Source organism: Nelumbo lutea, chromosome 5 (genome assembly GCF_056320005.1).
Source record: "Nelumbo lutea isolate HS-2025 chromosome 5, American lotus-T2T, whole genome shotgun sequence".
In the NCBI taxonomy this organism is placed as follows: Eukaryota; Viridiplantae; Streptophyta; class Magnoliopsida; order Proteales; family Nelumbonaceae; genus Nelumbo; species Nelumbo lutea.
This window is the reverse complement of record NC_142688.1, coordinates 33,325,990-33,337,854: the sequence shown is the minus strand read 5'-3', so window position 1 is coordinate 33,337,854 and position 11,865 is coordinate 33,325,990. Positions and strand designations below refer to the sequence as shown.

At 34.2% G+C, this 11,865-nt stretch overlaps 4 non-coding genes across 4 annotated transcripts; all 4 read left to right on the top strand.

Annotated features, from left to right (window-relative positions):
• The first annotated feature begins 1,779 nt into the window (after positions 1 to 1,779).
• On the top strand, positions 1,780 to 1,872 carry TRNAY-GUA (transfer RNA tyrosine (anticodon GUA)). Its single transcript has 2 exons — positions 1,780 to 1,816; positions 1,837 to 1,872. It is a non-coding gene; the product is annotated as a tRNA-Tyr (tRNA).
• Positions 1,873 to 7,189: 5,317 nt separating this feature from the next.
• Positions 7,190 to 7,288, top strand: TRNAY-GUA (transfer RNA tyrosine (anticodon GUA)). The gene is made up of 2 exons: positions 7,190 to 7,226; positions 7,253 to 7,288. It is a non-coding gene; the product is annotated as a tRNA-Tyr (tRNA).
• Positions 7,289 to 9,486: 2,198 nt separating this feature from the next.
• Positions 9,487 to 9,558, top strand: TRNAH-GUG (transfer RNA histidin (anticodon GUG)). The gene has a single exon. It is a non-coding gene; the product is annotated as a tRNA-His (tRNA).
• Positions 9,559 to 9,560: 2 nt separating this feature from the next.
• On the top strand, positions 9,561 to 9,653 carry TRNAY-GUA (transfer RNA tyrosine (anticodon GUA)). The gene is made up of 2 exons: positions 9,561 to 9,597; positions 9,618 to 9,653. It is a non-coding gene; the product is annotated as a tRNA-Tyr (tRNA).
• The last annotated feature ends 2,212 nt before the right edge of the window (positions 9,654 to 11,865 follow it).

The following is an 11,865-nucleotide window of genomic DNA, read 5'->3' as shown; positions in this document are numbered from 1 at the left end:
AGCAGGACTGTTTTGCATTTAGGAGGTGTGGTCGCACTTATCTGTTATGGGCTACGATTACATGGAAGGCCCATGCTGTCTGGGAGATGGGTAGACCCCTTTTTTTTTTTCTTTCTTTTTGGGGCTCTGAATGGCCCTGCAATCTGATTGCCAATGATTTACATCCTAATGAATCTGCTTAACTGACTTGCAACGGAAAAATGGATAAACTCTAATTGAGAAGTATTCTTGTGGGTTATTGGACCCCCCCCCCCGGTTCAACGGACTGGTTTTGGTTAAACCCCGTTCAAATCAAAATCAATTTTGACAGATCAAATAGACCAGTAAGATATTAAGATATATTGAATTGGATCAATCTAGACTCAAAAGTATTTATTAGATTAGATTGAACCTGATCCATCCATAATGGATTTATATTGGATTGAGTCAGATTGAACCACTATCCGGTGTCAATGGACCAGATTTCGATTAGAACAAATCTAAATTAAAACCAATTTGAACAGATTGGACAGTCCAGACATTGAATTGGACCTGTCCAAAATGGTCCAAAGTATCCATTGGATAGGATTGGCCCTGACCCATTTGTAATGGACTCATATTGGATCAGATCAGATTGCAATGGACACCCCCTAGCTGAAAGCACACAAGGTACTAGGGCAGGCTTTGAACATCAGATGAAACATGAAATTATGCCTGCCTTGTTCATGGCTTGGGAAAAGAAAGTGAGAGCCTGTACCCGAATCCCAATCTGTTATGCAAAGTTTTTACTCCAATGTAGATTATCAAGGATCAAAATTCTGCCGATGCAAAACGCCACCTTTGGCGTTTCCTTTGTACCCAATTTTCAGAGATTAAGGGGAAAGAGTAATCACGTGCAGATGAGACTGGAAAGTTAAAATGGAATAATTGACCGTAGCCCAGTTGCCCACTTATTTCCAAGGGATTGAGTATATTTAATACATAGACTTGGTTTTACAGAGTTCTGTTCTGTATCATGCCTAATAGTTTTAGAAGTTCAAGAACAAGGACAACAACTGTGTCCTGAGACTGAGAGGCACAGATATCAGACAAATTAGTTCAGAGTCTTCAGACTTCTCCTTATCAAAAAGGCCAAAGTACCACAGAGATTATCAGGTATAACTTTATAATCTTGTAAAACGTTCATGAACAGTAAATACAATGCCATACACGTGCAAGAAACACAAACATAATAGATTAAAGAATAAGTTCCATAGTTTCTTATTGACAAAGCCAAAGAAAAAACAAAGATTGTAGTACTTGATCACCTTTCAAAATTGGCCCATCCAAAACTCGATCTTGGTACTAGAAGTCTGGTACGATATATATATATATATATATATATAGAGAGAGAGAGAGAGAGAGAGTGGAGACTCGACCAATGTGATATGGTACCGATTGATGCTGGGGAAGTTAGATTCTTACTGTATCCCACTAGACTCTCCAGGATCGTCCTTGCAACCTTTCACTGTACAATGGAATATATAAAGAATTTCTTATTCAAAGTGGGGTCTTCAATCTTCAGGAATGCTGAGTGGAATCTACTAAGTTAGGAGTTAGAACCTACTCTGCCATCCCACCTTATGTAAAGTTTTATTCGATCTCCTGGTCAAAACAGTGCGGATCAGATGGTTAGGAATTATATAGGATTAATATATTTATAATAAGAATGGGACCTCAACTTGTGACTGTAGTTTAGTGGTGAGAATTCCACGTCGTGGCCGTGGAGACCTGGGCTCGAATCTCAGCAGCAGCAACATTCCGACCTTAGCTCAGTTGGTAGAGCGGAGGACTGTAGTGGGACCTACCCCTTTGGCCATCCTTAGGTCGCTGGTTCGAATCCGGCAGGTCAGATCTTTATTTTTCCATTTTTTTCATCTAATATATATTTTTCCTTCTCCCAATTTTTTAAAGCAATATATGGGTAGAGTGAGGGTTTTTAAAGTGAAACCCAATAATGAATGGCGTCCAAAAAAATAAAGAAAAAGATAATCGAATATTGAAAAGACACTTTACATTATGATAAAATGACCAAGAAACCACTCTCCAAGTACTACTTCATTCACCAATTTAAGATACTCACGTTGCAGTATTTTTCTATATAATAAAATCAGATTTCTTGCCATATTTCCCATCTGATTCAAATGAAATTTAGTGATGTAATTCTAGAGGATTCAATAATGGTAACCAATCAGGAGGCATTTATGAAGATTCATGGTTTTTTTTTATTTTTTATTTTTTATTTTTATTTTTGAAAAACGTATGGAGCTTTTGACTGGTAAAGGTAACACAGATTTTTCCTTCAAAAATAGTACCTTAAGGCTGTGTCTGGGTTGAAGGAAAAAGTAGGGAAAGGAAGGCAAACCTGCATACCTTCCCTTTCCTTTCTTACCTCTTTCCTTCAAACCCTAAAGGTAGAACCAAATCAATCAATAAAGTAACAAAATTTAAATTGATTGATTGTGAATTCGAATGAGTTCAATCCACATAGCAAATTCAATTCCCATCTACACCATTTGCAGAAGGGTTAGACAGAAAAAATTCATCTTCAAAACTTCACTCAACTCAACAAAGCATTGTTGCAACTATTTGGGCTCAGCCACTTAAACCCTATCCCGTTGTTCTACTTTGTTCATCAATGCCATATCCATTGTTATGTCATGGGCCCTTATCATTTGTAACTACTTCAAGCCAAGCCTTTGTAGCTTGTCGTTAGCTTTTTTACACCTCTTCAATTTTTTTTTTTTTTGAAAGACCTTAGGCAACTTCATTCAACTTTCAATTTCAGTTACACCCTTGATTAATACAGAAGAAATAAACTCAGAAGTAGAGGATCAGGTTTGAGTAAAGTGACAAGAAGAGCAAAATTGACTATGCCGTGAGCTACTTGGCTACCAGATCTTGGAGTAAAAGTAACTGAGGAACCATCAAAGTGATTGAGGATACTCCTACAACTAGATAAGAGAGTAAGAATACTCCAAGGAGGATGTGAGTTTTCCTCCAATAAGAGCTCGATAATTGACTCATTATCACCTTCAAAGATGGTATGAGAGAAACCCATGAAAATGGCAAATTTGATACTTTCCAAAGTTGATTTTTAAAAAGCCACTGGGGGCTTTGCCCATTGCACTAGCTGCACCAATCTGTTTGCTTGCATGGTCCATCAAGTTATCATGATAATTAGAAAATATCAAAAAGCTATGATGAGCGAAACTAATGGCACGACGAGCAATGAAATGAGGAGCCCATGGCCTGTCATTGAAAATCAGCACATTCCTTGCAAGCCAAATATGCTAAAGAAGAGAAATGATTTTTAATAAATCAACATCAGTGATGCACCTTGATTTAAAGAACTTTATCCAGGTTGTGATCCAATTTTCCAAACTCCTTTCTGAGCTTAAGCCAGAACGGATAATAATATCCGCACTGAACCAAACTTGCTTAGGAAAAGGGCATTTGGAAATAAGTATTCAGGAGATTCTTCATCATCATCACAAAGAGAGTAAGAGATGGTTATATGTTTCAACGCCACTTTTAATCTTCTTTTAACAAGAAGAACATCATGCATAATCCTCCAAATAAAAATCTACAATTTATGAGGAATAAATTTCAGACTCCAGAAATAATGCCACGAGATCCCATCACCGAAGATATATACGATTTGCTCAAACTATTTTCGTCTAGATTTCCTCATTTTTTCATTTATGTGAAAGCTAAGATTTGCTTTGAATGAGTTGGGTCTTAATTTTTCAGCACTCTGCTCAATACAATATAATTGACCTTAAAACTGTTTTATAAATTTTTTCTTTTTGCCTAAATAATATTCTCTTCTCAATTGTCACACAACATGTTTGGACACACCTATCCTCCACATTGCCCATCGGACTGAGTAACGTTCTTCTCAATCTCTTTATAAATTCACATTGCATATATTTTATACATATCAGCCGGGTCACCGATATGCTTATTTTAAGTATTTTTTAACATTCCCCTGAAATTTTGAAAGAAAAAACTAAAAAGAATAAATAAAACGCGCTATGTTCAAAATACCAACACACCCCTTCTAGTGTATCGAGGTGTATTCATATTTTGAAGTTTGAACATTGATAATATTTTTATATTATAAAATATGTATTATATGAGATTAAAATATTATATTGTACACATAAAAGCTATAGGCCCCAAATCAAGCCAAGCCCAACTTTGACCCATATAGGCCGTCTTTACTCAAAATTAAAGCCCGTTTGGGAGTGATTATGCGGTGATTGATTGAGTTGCATTGCATTGACTAAGTTGTTTTTGAGAAACTAAGATCAAAATTTCACTATGTATCAATATGTATCATATTGGTGAGTCAATAACATGCTTATTTAAAGGTTTTTATAAAAGCATTGGGAACCGATTCTAACAATTTGAGATCAGACCCTACCCAATAACATATTGAATAGGGTTGGTTCAAGGCCACTTCCATTTGCTTAATTAATCATATTTAAGATTGGTAAGTAAGGTTTTACTGTTATATATTATTTTGTATTTTGTATAAAAAAACACAAAAATAATAAATTAAAGAATAAATTTCATAATTTCTTATTGACAAAGCAAAACAAAACAAGGAAAAAAAAAACAAAGAACTTCAACACCATTTTAAAATAGGCCCGCCCAAAACTCAATCTTGCGATTACAAATTAATTTATTTATGGTGCTAGAGAGAGTGAGAGAGAAAATTCAACCATGTGATATAGTAATTAAGGGCGCGTTTGATAACACTTTTCAGACGTCTGGTGTCTGATAAACTTGTTTTTCAAACACTAGACCTGTTTGATGATGCATCTGAAAAATGATCTAAATTTCATTTTCAGATCTAAAATGCAAAGTGCGCAGCCGAGCTCTTAACGTGCTCAGATGCGGTTTAGAGCTAGTAAAAAGTCAAAACTACCCCCAGCATTTTCAAGATGACGCATTGATGCTCCTGATTACCCCCAAACCAAACCTAGCCCATTTTTGTTTCAGACGCAAAAGAAATCTTCGCTCGTGAAGATTGCTCCAGGTATAGCCACAAGACCCTCTTTTCTCTCATTTTTGCTTCTTCTTCTTTGTCAGACATTGGATTTCTCACCATAAATCTTCATTTTTTCAAGGATTATAGTCATGCCAAACGGCTAGCAAAGGTATCTTTCCTATTTATAGTTGTTTGATTTGTTTGGTTTGTTTATGTTTAACTATTGAATCTCTTAAGTTTGTTAATAATCATATACGAACTATAGATTATTTGATTTGTTCATTGAATCTCTTAATTGATGAGAAAACATCCATGCTTTGTTTTTTCCCCTTCTTGCTTTGTTTTGTACAATGCCTTGTTTGTTTATTGAATCCCTTAACTGTTGAGAAAACATCCATGCTTTGTTTATTGAATCTTAGTCTTGACTCCTCCTCTTCTTTTCCCATGTCCCCATCCAATAGTGTGGTTATGGACCAACTCAATCCATTACATCATTAGTCTTGTAAAATTAAGGAAAAGAAAATATTTTTTCTTTTAATCAGTCATAATCTTAGTATAACAGCATCTGGGTTTTTATAATTTGTGATGTATCTTCTTACAAGATCAAATTAAGACATTTTGTGTTATTTTCTAATTATTAACTATTTTAATTTTTATTAAGTATTAATTACTTTAATAATTTTTATTAGTCATCAATTATTTTTGATAATTTTAATTGTATTATTTATTATTTATTATTCATATTATTTAAATATTATTTTGAATTTCATAAATTATTTTATATGAAATAGTGCAAATTGAACTCAAAATTATCAAAAAGTCTATTTTGAGGGTAAAATAGTAAAATCAAGGAACTTTATATGCTAAAGGGTTGATCCAATCAAAACCTCTAAAAAGTAGAAAAGTATCATAGCTCTTTTTAGACTTCAGACACTTTTAATAGCTTTTTAACTTTTCATATTTATTAAACACCACCGTAGGTGGCGTTTGATTGCACTTTTCAGATGTCTAAATCTGAAAAAGTTGCTTTTCATACGCCACCAAGTGTTTGGTATGCCCTCTTATTAGAGATCTGAAATTGGATTTCAGATCTTAATTTCTAAGAGATAGAGCAGATGCTTAATGGTTCAGACGTAAATCAGAGGTATATAAAAGACATATATGCCCTAAAAAATTTAATATTACATGTTTTTGTCCTTCATGTAACTCAAATTGAACGAGTCTGCAACCTAATGAAGCTCCACCACCGCTGCACTCTCTCTCTCTCTCTCTCCTCTACCTTCTCGTCATCGCCATTGCAAGCTGCAACGACGGTGATTCCTTCTCTCTCTCGCTCTCTCCTCCTTGTCTTCCCATCACCACCGCTGTAAGGTAGTTCATTCTCTCTCTCTCTCTCTCTCTCTCTCTCTCCTATCTTCTCGCCACCGCCATTGCAACTTGTAGCGGCAGTTCGGTGAGTAGTAATAATAATAAATTATTATTATTATTTATTATTACTAATAATTAATTATTAATTATTAATTATTTTTATTAACTAGTAATTTTTAATTATTTCATTCATTTTTTAAATTTATTTTAATTTTTATTTGTGTTAATTATTAATTATTAATTATTTTTATATTCATTAATTATTTTTAATTTTAATCGTTTCATTTAATAATTAGTAATTTTTAATTATTAATTTTTTATTTTTTATTTGTATTATTTCAATATTATTTTGAGGTTGAAAATTATTTTTTATGAGATAATACAAATTGAATTCAACATTTTCAAATAGTATGTTTTAGGGTTAAAATAGTAAAATCAATGAATTTCAAATGTTGAAGGGTTGATCGAACACAAACAAATTTATGGATTCAGAGCCTCTAAAACATAAAAAAGTTTCTATCCCTCTTTTCAAATTTCAGACATTTTAGTATCTTTTTTAACTTTTCAAACTTCAGGTTTCAGATTTATCAAACATCACCATAGATTCTTGCTATATCCAAATGAACATCCATGTAACCTTTTCTTGTCCAATGGAATATTTAAAGAATTATTTATTCCAAGTGGGGCCTTCAATCTTCAGGAATTCTAAGTAGAATCTATCTTGTTAAAACCAGTTCTGCCATATAAAGTTCTGTCAAAGCAGTGCGCAGGGTAGTTGTTGTTTAGTGGTGAGAATTCCACGTTCCGACCTTAGCTCAGTTGGTAGAGCGGAGGACTGTAGTGGTACCCACCCGTTGGGCCTTGGCCATCCTTAGGTCGCTGGTTCGAATCCGGCAGGTCGGATTTTAATTTTCATTTTTCCTCGTATCACCATTTTTTTTTTCATTTTCCTTGTATCACTATTTTCTTTTCCTTGTCACCAATTTTTTTCCTTTTTCCTTGTGTTACCATTTTTTTTCATTTTTCCTTGTGTCACACTGTCACCATATTTTTTTCATTTTCCTTGTGTCACCATTTTTTTTTTCATTTTCTTTGTGTCACCATTTTTTTTCATTTTTCCTTGTGTCACCATTTTTTTTTCATTTTTCCTTGTGTCACCGATTTTTTTTTTTCATTTTCCTTGTGTAACCATTTTTTTTTTCATTTTTCCTTGTGTCACCAGTTTTTTCATTTTTCCTTGTGTCACCGATTTTTTTCATTTTTCCTTGTGTCACCATTTTTTTTTTCATTTTTCCTTGTGTCACCGATTTTTTTCATTTTTCCTTGTGTCACCATTTTTTTTTCATTTTTCCTTGTGTTACCATTTTTTTTTCATTTTTCCTTGTGTCACCAGTTTTTTCATTTTTCCTTGTGTCACCGATTTTTTTCATTTTTCCTTGTATCACCATTTTTTTCATTTTTCCTTGTGTCACCATTTTTTTTTCTATTTTTCCTTGTGTTACCATTTTTTTTTCATTTTTCCTTGTGTCACCATTTTTTTCATTTTTCCTTGTGTCACCATTTTTTTCATTTTTCCTTGTATCACCATTTTTTTTCTATTTTTCCTTGTGTTACCATTTTTTTTTTCATTTTTCCTTGTGTCACCATTTTTTTTTTCATTTTTCCTTGTGTCACCAATTTTGATAGAGCAACAAAAAAGGGAAAAAAACAAAGAACTTCATCACCATTTTAAAATTGACCCACCCAAAAAACGTCCATGCATGTAACCTTTCCCGATTCAATAGAACCCACCCAAAAACTCAATATTCGTATTACTGTATTAGATCTTTACTGTGGAACTGATCCGATATACATAGGAGTGTGAGAGAGCAGACCCGACCAATGTGATATGGTATTGATTCATGTAGGGGAATTTATATTCTTGCTACATCCAATTAGACTTTCCTGGAACGCCCACGTAAAGAGTTCGTCTGGTTCACAATCGAAATCAGAATGATCTATTCCTCCCAATTACAATTGGTATAAACATGAATTAGAAATTAGCTGAATGGATTCTCATTTCTAAGAAACGGAGAGGGTGGCGATTCCCTCAAATGGGAGAACGCCATTCCATTCCGATTCTACAACCCTATTCCTTAGGATGCATGCAATACCCGATTATCCAAATTCAAATTCAATTAAAATTCAATTTTATTAGGAGTGATCTGAATTTGATCCATTTATAATTGGATCAAATATGGATATTGATGTAGGTATATTTGGTTAGTCTACTAGATCTTAACATGTGGCATCGGCCAGGGGCATTCTCGACAGAGGATAGTTTCCTAAGGGCAATTGGGTAATTCCAACCCTTAGCGATTGTGGAGCATTCAATGCGGGCACACATCCTGAGCACATTTACTCTTGAACCACTAACATGGGGTTGTGGGGGGTGGACGCATCTCTGATTCCCCCTACGTAACCACGATATACAGAACGATTATACATCGTGCATTACTCCCCACCTCGGCTACTTGTACTATAAAAGGGACACTACACCTAGAGGAACACATGCATACTTAAGCTATCACTTACACTCTAGTGGTGACCTTTGTTTCCTTTGAACTCTCGACTTACTTGATCGTCATAGTCATTGCCCCTAGGAACACTCCCAAGGCCTTTGATGTCTTTACATTCTTAGTAGGTGAAACCTGTAGCCCTTGGACCTCGAAAATTACTCCATTGTCCTCAACTCCAAATTTGGCAGCATCATATATACCCATATATACATAAAATATAAAATACCCGATTATATTCTGAAATCAATTGAAATCCACTAGATATTCAATTCGGATTTAAATATGGATTATTCAAATTTGGATCTAATCACATAAAAATTGGATTATTCATGCGATCCAAACGGATCCAAAGAATTTTATTTTTCATTCAAAGTTGGGTTTTCTATATTCAGGAATGCCGAGTGGAATCCACTTAGAGCATGTCCTGCATCCCAACTTCATATAAAGTCCCATCCAATCCACTAACACAACAATGCATATCAAAGGGCGATGGAATTTATGGTATTTAGACTAATATAATTAGTAATAACAAATAATCGACCAGTGGCTGTAGTTTAGTGGTGAGAATTCCACGTTGTGGCCGTGGAGACCTGGGCTCGAATCCCAGCAGCCACATCCCGACCTTAGCTCAGTTGGTAGAGCGGAGGACTGTAGTGGGACCTACCCTCTTGGCCATCCTTAGGTCGCTGGTTCGAATCCGGCAGGTCGGATTTTTTTTTCCTTCTCACCAGTTTTTCTAAATTAGTTAATTTAGATCAAGTAATGAAATCTAAATTGGTTAATTTTGAATTCGATTTGCTAACTCTACGTAGCCCGTTATATTATGAACCCTCATTTCTAACTGCTATGTTCAATTTCATGCCCATTATTATATTATCGCCTGCTCTCAGTTATTTTATTCTCTTCAATGCTTCAACTCACAAATTCACAATAGACAAATTATCAATATCATGCATTATCTTCTATATGCATGACTAAATCATTTTAGGCCCTATTTGAGAATATTTAAAAGAAGTATTTATTTTAAGACATGGAGTCACACATTAAGTGATTTTTAAGTACTTATAGGTGTTTCGTAAAAATGAGGGTAATAAGCACTTGTTTTTAAAGAAGTACTTCTCCAAAAAAATGAGACGATCTAGTCCCTAATATTTTTTTGTAATACCTAAAATACCCCCACTCTCACTCTCTTATTTTTCTCTCCCTCTATCTCCTTGTCTCTATCTCTCCACCAACACAACGTTAGCGGCCAGTGTATTGGCCGGCTACCGGTGTACCAACCGATAGTCGATAGCCGATGTGCCGAGCTTGATACTGGGCCATTGACGGTAGAAATAGTGTTGACCATGAAGTGGGGTCCATGTGGACTCTCACTTGTCATGAAGTGGGGTCATATATATATATATATAATGAGGGCTAAAATTGTCATTTGTATAAATATAAATATTTATGGAGAAAGTAGCTTACCAAACATTCTCATCTCAATAAGTACTTAAAAACATAATAAGTGATTTGAACAAATACTTCTTTTAACAAGTACTTAATCATAAAATAGGGCCTAATTAATCTACATTCTCTCGGTCTGGGATATTCCTACATTTTCATGAATTTACTCTTTTCTAATGATTTTTGTTCTATTTTTTTTTTCTATTCATCCATCTCAATATTTATGACTGCATTATACATATATGTTTGTATAAACCGCATCCTAATTTTTCAGCACTTTGCTCATACATAATATTATCGACCTATAAATCTTTTCTTTTAGCCTATTTAATATTCTCTTATTACATAACATGTTGGATACACCTGGCCTCCACTTTGTGCATCTCACCTTGATCATATTTCTGACATCTTCCTTTATCTCTCCCTTGTTATAAAACTAGCTAGAGATTGAGCCCCCATAGTAATTACAGGGCCATTATTTGGGTATTTTTTATTCATGTTTTTTGATAAATTTTGTTTGATTTTATGTTGTAAATTTAGGTTATTATATTAGTTGATATTTTTGATATATAGATTTATCATTTAATTTAAAAGATTAAATGAAATTATATTTCTAAATAATAACCCACTTTATGAATTCTACATTATTTGAAATGAGCATTTATTTCTTTATTTTTTAATGGAGATAATTATTGTTTGAAGTTTAAACTTATTCTAAGTGAGTAGACACATGTCTAGGAAGAAAGCTTTTGTTTAAAAAAAAAAAATGCCAAGAAAAATGCCACTGGTTTAAGGGAGAGACTCTCTCTTGTATGAGGGTCCATGCGATACATGGGAAAACGCAATCCACTATGATGCCAGCGAAACCAGCATCCTTATATTTTCTTGTAGTCCTATTTAATCTAAAACCTTTTTTTAATAAGCAAACTTCCATAGAACTAATTTTACGTATATCTAACTTTAGCTTCATCAATTAATGCCACATCATTTCAAAACCATGCACCCCATGGAACATTTCGGTCAATTTATATGTGATTATTGCTAATGCAAACTAATGATGACCAAAAATCTTTGGAGGAACAAGGTGCCTTGGGAATATGTAGATTTGTTCTCATTGACCAAAATCCCATTTTTTGAATATGGGTTTCTTAGTCAATTTGGTTTGATTTTAAGGTAAAATTTGGAACCTACCTATCCTATCAAGATTTGTTCCAAGTAGACCTATTCATGGGCAGGGTTCATTCTTGGCTTTTGTCAAAACTTGAATGGGCCCAGCACAAGGCCCGAGCCTAACATAGTATAAAGTCAGGCTCGAAGCCCAGCCCATGAACATGTCTAATTCTAAGGTCAACTTTGGCCTTGGTGATTCTAAGGTCAATTCCAGGCACAAGTATTAAATTGAAGAAAAATTACTAAATTACTTCATTGACTCAATGATCAAGTGAGACCATAATCTTAATAACCATTGGTGCTTAG